Below are 14,523 nucleotides of genomic sequence, written 5' to 3'. Positions count from 1 at the left end.
TCTGCATAAGAAAAATAAATATACTTTGTTACAATAATTACATGGGACTTGCAATAAAAACACTGCTGCAGAAGTTAACAGGTTCCCTCTAAATCACCATTTTCCCTCTCTTTCCCCTCTAGGGTGGGGTGGGTAGGTGAGAAACAAGACCAAATATATTCTGAATTCTATGCTTGGCAAAACTAGAAACCAGATATTATTCATGGATCCCAAAATATGTGGGGAGCTGTCCAAAAGCAGATGAGATCATGCAGAGCTACTTGGTAGAGGGTAAGAAAACGCATGAAGGTTAAGAGGTCTCAGCGATAGCTGAGCTCAACAGGCACCAGCCAAAATATACCTCTTCAAGGTGGGAGACTCATTCTGAAGCATAAAATCCGTGTGCTTTGTTTGAAACAATGGATGTGGGGACAGGTGTTAAGTGGCCATTGGCAGACTTTCCTAGACATAGTTTGTCCAACGAAGCAGAAGAGGCATGGTAAATAAAGAATAACACAGGACTTTGGTTCCTTATAGAATATAGAAGGTTACAAGAGACCATTGCCTTCACCTTAACAAACAATGCAAGCTGGAGAAGCGACAAAATCATCATTTTTAAAACCTGAAAGAGAGCTGATGGCACAAAGACACCCAAGTGAAACATTCCAGAAAATCCATGAGCATTCCATAATAAAGAAGAGGCCCATGGCTATTCTCATTCCTAGAGGAGTAGAATAAGCCTCCGCAGATATAGGTAAAAAGAAACCGGCCAAACTTCTAACAAACATTTAGGGTCTGCATCAACGCTGGCATAATACATTAGGATTTGAACAAACCTGAGCCAGAGTGAGGTATAAGGTTTACTAACCAACTAAGGTTCACTAACATACTTGACTATTGTAGGCTAGGGATGGGGCAAGATGGCTGATAGAAACCTATCTGAGGCATTCCACCATTTCAGCCACCAAAGGTTGGAGTGAGAGAGGGGAACAGGAGAGCTGAGAGAAAATGCTCTGAGGGATTCTGGGTCTTCAAAGAGTGTAATCTCACTAATTTCCTAAGGCTCAGCTTTGGTGGAGCAGAGAGAAATCTCCAAAGGTATAGAAAGCCAAGATCAGGACTGGAGAGTAAAGACAACTCCCCAGAGACTCAAAAAGTTAGCAATGGGGATGTAAAGCAGAGAAAGAGATCCCACAAATCAAAAGGATGGTGGCTTGGCTGAAAAGCAGAATGAAATCTCTGGAAACTCACCAGAGCTCAAAGCTCAGGCCCTGCTGAAAGGAAAACCTAACTACAGCCTCAAAATGTGAACTAAACTGAAGCTACAAAAAAAGGAGCCCACACACAGCCCAATTATAGGTCAGACTGATTCAGCCACTCCCCCATAGAAGCCTGAAAGAAAAGGGAGTGTTTGTGTTTGTGTTTGTTTTGTGTGTTCTATTTTTTGATAAAATCTTCCTTACTTTGCTCTCTATTCCTCTTTTATGTAAAATATCCAGCACACAATCAAAAATTACAAGACACATGAAAAGGCAAGAAAATGTGACCCATGGTCACACACTCAGAGATGATCCTTGTATTTGAATTATCACACAGGGACTTTAAAATAACTATAATAAAAATACTAAGGGATACGGTAGAAAAGATGGACAACACACATTGCAGAAATGGGGAATTTCAGTAGAGAAAGAAAGACTATAAAATAAACCAAATATAGAGAAATTATATCACAGAAAATGTGGTATCAAAATGTAAATAAAATGAGATTAAAATCACTTAAGAGCATACTAGAAACAGCAAAGAAAAGGACCCATAAACCTAAAAGGAGATCAATGAAAAGTATCCAAACCAAAACACAAAGACACAAAAAAAGTGAAAAAAGCAAAGCAAGGCATACAAGAACTGTGGAATGATATTAAATGACCTAACATATTTATAACTGGGAGTCAAAAAAGGAAAATAGAGAGAATGGGGAAGAAGAAATATTTAAATAAATAATGACTGAAAACTTTATAAAACTGATGAAAGAGATCACCCCATAGGTCCAGCAAGCTCAATGAATCACCGTCAAGTTCACACCTGCTGCAAAGAAACCACACCTAGGTACAACATAATTAAACTGTCTGCTGAAGCACAAAGATACATAGCAAATCTTAAAAGCAGCCAGAGGATAAGGGAACATTCATCACAGATAGAGAGCAAAAATGGCATAAATTATAGAAGACTTCTCACCAGTAACAATGGAGGCCAGAGGATAATAAAATTGTATCTTTAAAGTGTAGAAAGGTAGGAAAATAAACCTGTCAAGCCAAGAGTCAATGTCCAGTGAAAATATTATTTAAAGCTGATGGTGAAATAAAGGTCTTTCTCCCTCCAGATAGATAAAAGTAGATAGAAAGAATTCATCACCAGCAGAACTGTTCAACTGGATATGCTAAAATGAATTCTTTGACTGAAGAGATAAGACACCAAATGGAAGTTGTGAATTGCATGAAGGAAGAAAAGAGCTCCAACAAGTAAATATCTGAGTGGATATAAAAGACTTTTTCTAAGTATATGTCATAAGGCTCACGGCATATATAGAAGCAAAATGTAAAACAAAAAGGGCACAAAGGGTGGGAAGGATTTCTACTATGGAAGGTCTTAACATTGTCCATGAAGTAAAATGAGATTGTTTGAAAGCAGAGTGTAGTAACTTAAAGATATGTACTGTACTCTCTTACGGGAACCACTGAAAAATACCACAGAGGTATTCTTAAAAATTTAATGTAGGAGATAGAATGTAATATTAGAAACTGTGATTTATTCTAAAGAAGGCAAGAAGTAAGGAGCAAAAGAACAAAGAATAAGCACAGTATATATATACAGTCACATATGTAAAATATATGTCATATACATGTCAAGTATACCTCAATAAAGCTGTTTTTCCAAAACAGGAAAAAACAAAGTGAGCACTAATACTATTATTACTTACATTTTACTGGAAATACTAGCAAACATAATTAGACAGTTAGAATTAAAGCAAAAACCACCACTACTTAGAAATGATGTAATTATACGTCTCAGAAACTCAAGAGACTCAACTGAAATTGCAAACTACAAGTGAATACAACAAGAGAGCAAGCTGAAATATTAAAATACAGAAAACAATTCATATATACAAATGGCAACCAGTTAGAAGATGTAATGGAAGAAAGGCTCCCATTTAAGGTAAAAACATAAAAGATAAAACAACCAGGAATAATTTTACCTTAATTGACTTATAATCCTGAGGTGAAAAGGCCTTTCTAACTATGATTCTAAAAACAGAACCATAAAAGATAGATGATTTGGTGGTGCCTGGGTGGCTCAGTGGGTTAGGGCCTCTGCCTCCGGCTCAGGTCATGGTCCTAGGGTCCTGGGATCGGCGGGGAGCTTGCCCCACCCCCCCACCCACTGCCTGCCTCTCTGCCTATTTGTATCTCTATCTGTCAGATAGATAAATAAAATCTTAAAAAAAAAAAAGATGATTTTGACTATATAAAAGTTAAGTATTTTTGAATGGCAAAATATAGAACAGGGATAGAATAAATTTAGTGTTCAATTTAACAAAGTTTAAAGACAAACTACAAACTGAAAAAAAAAAGCAAATTATATTTTGAACAAGGGTTAAGCTTCACGACATAGCAGTCAACACTTTGTAGACATTGTGGGTTTGGTTCCAGACCACCACAATAAAGCCAACATTGCAATATAAAGTGATTCAAATTAATTTTTTGGTTTTCCAGTGTATATAAAAGTTATGTTTATATTGTACTGTAGTCTAGTAAGTGGGCAGTAGCATTATGTCTAGAAAAAAATGTACATACCTTAATTTAAAAATATTGCTAAAAAACGCTAACCATCGTCTGCGCTTTCAACAAGTCATAATCATTGATCATAGATCATCATAAAAAATAATAATAGTGAAAGGGTTGAAATATTCAGTTAGTATTGAGAATTACCAAAATGTGACAGAGACAAAAAGTGAGCAAATTCTGTTAGAAAAATGGCGTCAACAGAGTTGCTCAACAGAGTTGCCACAAACTTTCAATTTGTAAAAAACACAGTTATCTGTGAAGCACCATCAAATGAGGCATGGTTGTACAAAGGATTCTTAGACATTAATATGAAAAAGAGCAATAATCAGCAGTCCCCTAACCCCCCAAAAACTCACAAAGGATAAAAACAGTTCCTGAAAGGGGCACCTGGGTGGCTCAGTCATTAAGCGGCTGCTTTCAGCTCCGGTCATGATCCCAGGATCCTGGATCGAGCCCGGGATCGAGCCCGCTTCAGGCTGCCTGCTTGGCAGGAAGCCCGCTTCTCCTACTCCCACTCCACCTGCTTATGTCCCTCTCTCGCTGTGTCTCCCTATGTCAAATAAATAAATAAAATCTTTTAAAATAAAAAACAGTTCCTAAAAACATTCCATCCCACTCATGAGAAAAGTTAATGAAAACTACATTAAGCTACCCCTTTATTCCTATCCATTTGACCAATATCCAGAAGTCTGATACTTCATGTTGTAAGTGAAAATTCATTTTGTGGGACGCCTGGGTGGCTCAGTTGGTTAAGCAGCTGCCTTTGGCTCAGGTCATGATCCCAGCGTCCTGGGATCGAGTCCCACATCGGGCTCCTTGTTCTGTGGGGAGCCTGCTTCTCTCTCTGCCTCTGCCTGTGCTCACTCTCTCTCACTTTCTGACAAATAAATAAATAAAATCTTTAAAAAAAAAAAATTCATTTTGTGAGTAACTGTCCTCTCGTGCATGGCCATGGCAAGTGTCACCTGGGATATGCCCCATTGAGGACGAGTGTGGAAGGGTTATCAATATTACAAACGCACACACTCTTAGAAGAAGTTCTATTTTTTTCTTTGCATGAAAAATGACAAAAGTTCAATGTCATTCAGTGCAGCACTACATGCAATATCAAAAACCATCTACCAACAGGATTGGTTGGATAAATCTGGAACATTCATACAATGGAACACTCTTCAGGTATATACATATAAAAAAAAGAATGCGTGACTTTTACATACTGCTTTCCAAGATCAATTGAACAGTGAAGAAAGCAAGGTTCAGAATAGTACGTACAGCTTATGTTGTCTTTTGTATGGCATGCCATCTTGTTGTTATTTAAAGGGGGAAGGGAGAAGAATGTACATTTTGTATTTGCTTGTATATACATAAAGAAAAGCTGAAAAGATATACAAAGAATTAATACAGCAGTTACCTAGGTTAGGGATTTGGGGAAGAGTGGAGTGGGGAACTGAGATGGGCAAGAGAAGTGGGAGGGAGAATTTTTCCTGTATAAATGATGATCATCTTTAATCAGTACCATAATCTCCAGTATCTACTGGGGAAAAGTTTTCCAATAATGCAACAAAAACCTTCAGATTATATTTTTAGGACTTTTTGGCAATTGTTAATGAATACTTTGAAGGATAGTTTAAATAATGGGGACATTTTAGGCATAAGATTAAGAAAAATAAAAAAAATTAAAAAGATTTTAAAAAAGGAGAACTGGACCGTGGAGAAGTTTCCCAAGGGAAAAAAGCAGAAATCCCCATGTCTGACTCAACTGAGTCAAGTGGCTTGGGTGGAATGCTGAACAGTGTGCCACAGGGTGCAATCGCACTTTGGCCCCTGTACCAAGGGATAAGTAATCCAGAAAATGTTACCATTCATAATCTCTGCAGATCCAGCACATCAGACTCTTGTGAATGGGTAAAATAAGAAATGGTAACTGAAAACCCAATCCATAACAATATAGATGCACTATTTCACATGTATCACAAGAAATAAGACTTTCAAAACCAATCAATTAAGTGATAAAAGATGATGTCTACCAAACAGGTCAGAAGATATTAAATACTATTATATTATATACATAATATTATATTATATAAACAATATTATATTATTATAACATAATTATATTATTATATATTAAACATTAATATAAGGACTGTCCTCTTCAAGTCTCCCTCCAAGCCACGATTCTGTTAGTGGAAGAAAACTTGGAAAATTTATTTAAATTTAAATTTAAATTAAATTTAAATTTAAATTAAATTTAAATTAAAATTTAAAAAATTTATTTATTTAAATAAATTATATTTGATCAATATCAAAAATTTTAATTTTAGGTTTCACTAATTACAATATTAGCACCTTATCAAATGGGAATCCTCTCCCTTCTCAGGAAAAGCAACAAGCAACGCAAAAATTTGTTTGCTTTCTTTTAGGGATAAGAGAAAGCCAAGGCAATTTAAATTAAAAGCATACTTCAAACTTACATAAAAACTCTGTTTTGTTTGTTCCTAAGGAACCAAGTTGTAAAAACATGAAAATTAGTTGCTTGCAGAATACCAACACTAGAAACAGAATAATAGGAAAGAAATCAAATTAGTTGTGTTAAAAGAAACAAAAGAAGTAGGTTTAACTCTAAGCTACCAATAAAAAAGCACATAGACTTAAATTAGAGTTTATACTTTCTTGAAAAGGTCAAGATCTCCCTATTCCTGAGCAAATTGTAGACATGTGGTTCCAGGGACTAGAGCCAATGTTAATAAAACAAGATCATGCTATTGATCACAAGCAGGAGTTGGGAAGAAAATGAAGACAGTAATATACAAGTTAAGTCTCACTTTAAGAAAAATAACTAAAAATACACAATCTGATGATAATAGGCCAGCAGTCATGTTCACAGAAATTTAACACATGTAAAAATCATATGCAGGCATCCTTCTAAAACCCCACATTTATCACATTGATTAACCATTCAGTTCCATTTGATTTATGGAACATCTCTCTCTCTCTCTCTCTCTCTCTCTCTCTCTTTTTTTTTTTTTTGGTAAGGATAATTGAGTTGAAGGCCACAGATATAACTGCAGATACTAATCCCTAATTTATCCAGACAGGTAAAAAAGAATTATACTAGATTAAAAAAAAAAAAAAAGAGTAAGGATTCTAGTATATTTTGCTACTTAACTACAATGATGGCTAATCACATTATGTTTATTTGTAAAATAGCAAAGAGGATATAGAATTGTAGAAGTTGGAAAACCTAAGATCATAGAAACTGAAGTAAATATCTACTTTAAAGGTTCCCACCTACAACTATGCTCAACACTACTGTAAACTCATGCAATATCTCTTTAAGAAAGCTCTATTTTCCTTAAGACATTATTTTGGAAAACAAGATGCTACTAGTCCCCAACCAAAAAAAAAAAAAAATTCTTACTATTCAATTTACAAGTAAATTTTTGGTGTAAAAGTTCTAGATTTCTGGGGAAAAGATAAATAGCTATCCCCCCCCAAAAGTTTTTGTTTTCAAATAGTAATTAAATCATGGAGTTTTTGAAAAATGTGACTATTAATACTCTTTAAAAAGTATGTTAAAATATTGATCAGGAATGAAAAGAATTTTAGAAGCAATATTTATTACTTCTTTCATTTTCTCTCTTTTTGTAAGTGACTTTTAAAAACCATAATCTAGAATTTGCTTTAAGAGAGAATAGAAAGATGGAAAATTCTTAAAATAGCTTAACATAGAAGACCAGAAATATTTGAATTAATTATAAACTAGAATATGTCATGATGACATAAAATAAGGACTGCTACTAGTTTTTTTTAGAAAAAAAAATTTGATTAATAAAGCCACAAAGTTTTACTGAGAATCTCATGCTCAAAAAAGATAGCGAATCTGAATAAAACTATAGGCATGGAATTCTGCACCATTCACCAATTTGTCCATTCATTGCTGCATTTGTTTAGCATTTTTTTAACAGCACTACATGCCAGGTATTATATTATTAATAAAGCAGATTCCTGGTATGAACTCCTCAGTGAGGCAGGCATTAAGACAAATAACAGTAATAAGTTATAAACTTGGACTATAAAATTGAGGTTTGTATTAGTACAGTAGAAGAAAGGAAGGAACTAGCCGGTTTGATCAGGTCAAGAATGGTTTTACAAAGGTGGTGTGTGACCTGGGGTTTACATGATGAGTAGTTTATCAAATGGAAAAGAAGAAAGGATAACCATTGCAAAACAAAGAAATAGAATATGTACCATAATTAAAGCCTAAAACATGACGCACGACACCACAGAGTGGGGTACTTTGACATGTCTGGACAAAGAGTGAAAGGGGAAGAACTGTCAGAAAAAACAGAGGAAGGGATCATCCTAAGAGGCCTTGACAATGTTAATCAAGAATTCAAAGTTGAACAGCTCACAGGCTTTTCCTCTAAGATCAGAAAAAAGGCAAGGGTGTCTACTCTCACCACTTTCATTCAACATAGAACTGGAAGTCCTAGTCAGAGTAGTTAGGTTAAGAAAAAGAAATAAAAGCAATCCAAACTGCAAAGGAAGAAGTAAAATTGTCTCTGTGTACAGACAACATGATGTTATAAATAGAAAATTCTAAAAGCTCCATGTAAAAAAAACCTTCTGGAACTATTAAATAAATTCAGTAAAGGTGCAGGATATAAAACCAACATACAGGAATCAGTTGTGTTTCTATCCACTAATAAACTACCTAAACAGGAAGTTAGGAAAAGAACCCCATTTATAATAGCACCCAAAATAATAAAATAAATAAATAAATAAGTAAAATAATAAAATCCTGCAAAATCCTGAAAATTACAAAACATTGATGAAAGAAATTAAAGAAGACACAAATGGAGAGGCATCCCATGTTCATAGATTGAAAACAAATAGTGTTTTTTTCTTTTGAGAGAGTGAGAGAGAGGACACCTGCACACATGTTGAGTCGGGGAGCAGGGAGGGACAGAGGGAGAAGGAAAGAGAGAATCTTAAGTAGATTCCAAACACAGCACAGAGCCCGAGCGGAGTTCAGTCTCAACGACGCTGAGATTATGACCTGAGCTAAAATCAAGAGCTGAACAATTAACTGAGCCACCCAAGCACCCCAAGAATTAATATAGTTTATTTTGTTTGATCTGCTATATTGTTATTTTTTTTATTTTTGTATTTTTGGGTTTTTTTTTGTATTTTTTATGTATGTTAGTACATCCTTAGTTTTTGATGTAGTGTTCCATGATTCATTGTTTGCATATAACACCCAGTGCTCCATGCAATATGTGCCCTCCTTAATACCCATCACTGGGCTAACCCATCCCCACACCCCCAACCCTGCTAAAACCCTCAGTTTGTTTCCCAGGGTCCATAGTCTCTCATGATTCATCTCCCCCTCTGATCTGACCCCTTCATTTTTCCCTTTCTTCTCCTAATGTCCTCCATGCTATTCCTTATGTTCCACAAAGAAGTGAAACAATATGATAGTTGTCTTTCTCTGCTTGACTTATTTCACTTAGCATAATCTCCTCCAGTTCTACCCATGTTGATGCAAATGGTGGGTATTCATCCTTTCTGATGGCTGAGTAATATTCCATTGTGTATATGGACCACATCTTCTTTATCCACTGATCTGGTGAAGGGCATCTCAGCTCCTTCCACAGCTTGGCTATCGTGGACATTGCTGCTATAAACACTGGGGTACATGTGGCCCTTCTTTTCACTACATCTGTACCTTTGGGGTAAATACCCAGTAGTGCAATTGTTGGGTCATAGGGAAGCTCTATTTTTCATTTTTTGAGGAACCTCCACACTGTTTTCCAAAGTGGCTGCACCAACTTGCATTCCCACCAACTATAAGAGGGTTCTCCTTTCTCTACAACCTCTCCAACATTTGTTGTTTCTTGCCTTAAATTAATATATTTTAAATGTCTCTACTACCCTAAGTCATCTACAGATCTAATGCAATTCCTATTAAAATCCTAATGATGGCTTTCACATGGAGGTGGGAAAGACTGGCCTACAGGAATGATTACCAAACCCCACAAAGGAGACCTGGGCCTTGGGCTCCCAGAGAAAAAGAAGAAGGTGAAAAAAGAACCAAAGACTCAATACTCAGTTTTAAACAGTGACAATTATTTCACTGAGGTCTGTCCTACAAGAGCCACATCCCCCTCAAAGAGTGTGGTCCTAGGGCAGGTATCTGAAATGCGTCTAGTGAAGAAAAAGAAGGGCCACAGCACCCTTTGTGAGCAGTACTTAGAACCTGATACCACAGTATGTGCTAGACAGAGAGAGAAGTGGCCCAGCCTCGGGAAGCAGCTTCTTGGTTCATTTTGAGTTCCAAGGTGGGGAGGAGAAACAGAAGATGAGGTCCTTATGGCCTCTGACAATGTGCCCTGGCTTGAGAGTAAAGACCTTCCTGGACCCCAGACAGGGAGAGAGGGTGACCAGAGTTGGCAAGAAGGAGAAAAAGGCCCAGGAGGCTGCAGCCTTCTCAGCCAGGGACCCTTGGTTCTGTGAGTCTGGGGACGCTCTGTAGGGTACTTGGTGGGGAACGATGGTGAGGAGCAGGCGGCCTCAGGGCAGAAATGGAAGCAGGGGAGCCCCAGGGAATACACTGTGAAAATGAAGAAGAAAAAGGTGTCACCAGAGGGGAAACAACTCCCTAGGGTATCTTGAGCTCTCTAAGTCAGTAGAGAGGAAAAGAAGTAAGAAGCCAGTCAAAGTTGAGGCTCCAGAATCCTTCCCAATAGGACACAACTCCAAGTCCCTGGCAAAGAAGAAAACAAAGTCCAAGGAAAAGGCAGAGTAGCCAGGCACTGAAAAGCTGGCTCTGAAGAGGAATAAAAAGAAGAGGAAAGAGCAGAGGCAGCAGGAGAACCAGGAGAAGAGGAGCCTGACACAGACGTAGAGATGGTGCTGGAAAAGAAAGGCCACACACATGGGCGCACAGAGACCAGGCGATGTGAAAGGCCTTGCAAGAAAAGACTGAGTGTGAGGCAGGCATGACAGAAGTTTTGGAAGGAAGGAAGGAAGGGAACAGGAACACAGTTTGGCCAGTGAGATACACCTGGGTTTGAAAATGAGCAACAGAAACTGACATTTCCCAAACTTATGGGTAGTTCTAAAAATGAGGCCCCTTCATTAACCTGATTGGAAGGCCCAACATGGCTCTCAACAAGGCAGCGGGCGGCCAACCCCTGCCGCGGAATCTGCAGCTGGACTATGACCAGGCCACGAGCCGGCAGTATGACGGGGACACTGGCCTTGGCTTTTTCTCCACAACCTCACACAAAATCTTTTATATCAACAGGAGTGCTTTCAAGTCAATCAAGTTTGAAGATTAAACTCTACTGTCTTATCCTTCAAAACAGCCAAAATTGCTTTTATTATTCAGTTATGCAGATGGAAGCCATCTGACACTTGTCTCGAATCAATCCCCTGCAGTGATTAAGGAAAACCATGCCCATGTGCTTGGACGTACCGGGGTCAGGGAAGCTCATGTGTCAGAAGCCAGAGAACACGTGAGTGGCTAATACCTACTATTTGCTGTGTTAAGCATTCCATCCCTGTTTGAAGACATCAGCATACATAAATAACTAAATTTGTTGAGCACCTAGTATATGCTAGGTATATACTAATGTGTTTCCCTTGCACCAATGTATTTAATCTTAATAATTATGAAATAGATGCTATTATTATCCTCAGCTTACCAATGAAGAAACTGAGGTTCAGGGATGAAGTAGTAAAATTGCCTGGGTTCACCCAAGAAAAATCCTAATGGCACTTTTTACAGAAATAGAGTAAACCAATCCTACAATTCATGTGGAACTGTAAAGGGCCACAAATACCAAGTCAATCTTGAGAAAGAATTAAAGTGGAGACATCACATTTCTGGGTTTCTAAATATCTATATAAAAAGCTACAGTAAACAAAACAGTATGATGCTGACAAAAAGATAGACATATTGACCAATGGAATAGAACAGAAAGCCTAGAATAGATCCACACACATATGGTCAACCGATCTTTGACAAGGGTGTCAAGAATACACAATGGGGAAAGGACAGCCTCTTTAACAAATGATGCTGAGGAAATGGATATTCACAAGCAAAATAATAACATTGATCCCTTATTATACACCATACACAAAATCAACTCAAAATGGATTAAAGACTTAAATATAAGATCGGAAATCACAAAACACGCATAAAAAAGAAAACGCAGGGGGAAAGCTTCATGAAATTGATCCCGGCAATGATTTCAGATATTAACAAAGGAAATAATCAACAGAGTGAAAAGGTAACCTGTGGAATGGGAGAAAATATTTGCAAGTCATATATCTGAAAAAGGATTAATCTCCATATGTATAAGGAACTCCAAAAGCTCAATTTTAATTAAAAAAAAAACTTAATAACCTTATTTAAAAATGTGCTAAGAACGTGAATAAACATTACTCCAAAGAAGACATACACATAGGCTATGTGAAAAGTTGCTCAATGTCACAGGTCATCCGAAAAATGTAAATTACAACTACCATGAGATATCATAGCATATCTCGTATCTGTCAAAATGGCTATTATAAAAAAAACAAGGGCACCTGGGTGGCTCAGTTGGTTGAGTGACTGCCTTCGGCTCAGGTCATGATCCTGGAGTCCCGGATCAAGTCCCGCCTCAGTTTCCCTGCTCAGTGGGGAGTCTGCTTCTCTCTCTGACACTCCCCCTTCTCATGCTTTCTCTCTCTCTCTCAAATAAATAAATAAAATCAAAAAAACAAAATATAAGTGTTGGAGAGGATATGGAGAAACTGGAACCCTTACATACTATTTGTGGGAATGGAAAAATGGTACAGCCACTATGGAAAATAGGACAGAGACTTCTTGAAAAAACTGGAACTAGCACTACTGTATGGTCCAGCAATCCCACTTCTGGGTATTTATTCACAATAACTGAAATCAGGAAGATGGAAGAGGTATCAGCACTCCCATATTCATTGCAGCCCTATTCACAATAGCCAAGATGTAGAAACAACCTAATGCCTATCAGCAGATGAATGGATAAAATATGGTACATACATGCAGTGGAATACTAGTCAGCCTTAAAAGAGAAGGAAATTCTGCCCTATGAGACAACATGGATGACTCTTGAGGACGCTAAGCCAAGTGAGATCAACCGGTCACAGAAAGACAAATACTGCACACTTCCCCTTATATGAGCTATCTAAACTAGTCAAATACAAGAATCAAAGAGTGGTATAGTGGTTGCCAGGGACAGGAGAAAGGAAAGATGGAGAGTTCCTAATCAACTGGCATAAAGTTTCAGTTAAACAAGATGAAGAAGTTTTAGAGACCAGTTGTATGACACTGTACCTATAGTGAACATAGTTTTGATACACTTAGAAATTTGATAAGAGGATAATCTCAGGTTAAGTGTTCATATTACAATAAAATAAAATAATTTTAGAAAAAGGTTATGAGGGGGACACAAATGTGTCTATTCAGACTACCCAAAAGAACATCTACCAGTTGTCCTTCTGAATATATGATACCTCTAGGAAGTCACATCAAGAAAAAAGTGGTGGTCGAAATTCTAACTGTAAACAGAGGTCTACTTAACCTTTATTTAAATTTAGCCCCATATATATAAGCTAAAACACAGACAACCACTGGGATGAATATATCCCATAAGAATCAGCTATTCTGTTCTCTCTAGTTTAAATACATTTGTAAAGTATAGGTATCAAAAAGTGTCACCAAAGAAGCTGGTAAGGAAGAAAGGGAGGGAGGGAGGGAGAGAGAGAGACAGAGAGAGAGAGAGAAAGAGAGAGAGAGAAGCAGCAAGGAAGGAAGGAAGGAAAAAAGAAGGTGAGAAAGAGAGAGAAAGAGAGGGAGGGAGGTGGGGAAGAGAGGAGGGAGAATGGGAGGATTTAAAATCCAGATTAGGGGAGGAGTCAAGATGGCGGAGAAGTAGCAGGCTGAGACTACTTCAGGTAGCGGGAGATCAGCTAGATAGCTTATCTAAAGATTGCAAATACCTACAAATCCAACGGGAGATCGAAGAGAAGAAGAACAGCAATTCTAGAAAATCAACCACTTTCTGAAAGTTAGGACTGGCGGAGAAGTGAATCCAAAGCAACGGGAAGACAGACCGCGGGGAGAGGGGCCGGCTCCCGGCCAGCGGCGGAGCAATGGAGCACAAAATCGGGACTTTTAAAAGTCTGTTCCACTGAGGGACATCGCTCCAGAGGCTTAACCGGGGTGAAGCCCACGCGGGTCAGCGCGGCCTCAGGTCCCCCAGGGTCACAGAAGGATCTGGGGTGTCTGAGTGTCGCAGAGCTTACAGGTATTAGAATAGGGAAGCCGGCTACAGAGACAGAGCCAAGGAGTGAGCTCTAAGCTCGGGGTTACCTTGAACCGGTCGCAGGCTCGGTCAGCTCGGAGCGCGGCCGGAGGCCAGGGTGATGGGAGTAATTGGGCACTGTTCTCTGAGGGCACACTGAGGAGTGGGGCCCCAGGCTCTCGGCTCCTCCGGGCCGGAGACCGGGAGGCCGCCATCTTCATTCCCGTCCACCGGAACTCTACGGAAAGCGGTCAGGGAACAAAAGCTCCCGAAAGCAAACCCGAGCGGATTACTCAGCCCAGCCCGGGTAAGGGCGGTGCAACTCCGCCTGGGGCAAAGACACTTGAGAATCACTACAACAGGCCCCT

The 14,523-nt window shown here is 38.4% G+C and overlaps 1 protein-coding gene and 1 pseudogene across 14 annotated transcripts in view; one reads left to right on the top strand and one right to left on the bottom strand.

The window, feature by feature from the left end:
- Window positions 1-14,523, bottom strand: part of VTI1A (vesicle transport through interaction with t-SNAREs 1A) — a 365,858-nt gene that overhangs the window by 293,772 nt on the left and 57,563 nt on the right. The window lies entirely within an intron of this gene.
- Window positions 9,843-11,164, top strand: LOC125084717 (lysine-rich nucleolar protein 1-like; annotated as a pseudogene).

This window comes from Lutra lutra, chromosome 14 (genome assembly GCF_902655055.1).
Source record: "Lutra lutra chromosome 14, mLutLut1.2, whole genome shotgun sequence".
Taxonomy (NCBI): domain Eukaryota; kingdom Metazoa; phylum Chordata; class Mammalia; order Carnivora; family Mustelidae; genus Lutra; species Lutra lutra.
This window is presented reverse-complemented; position numbering and strand designations above follow the sequence as displayed.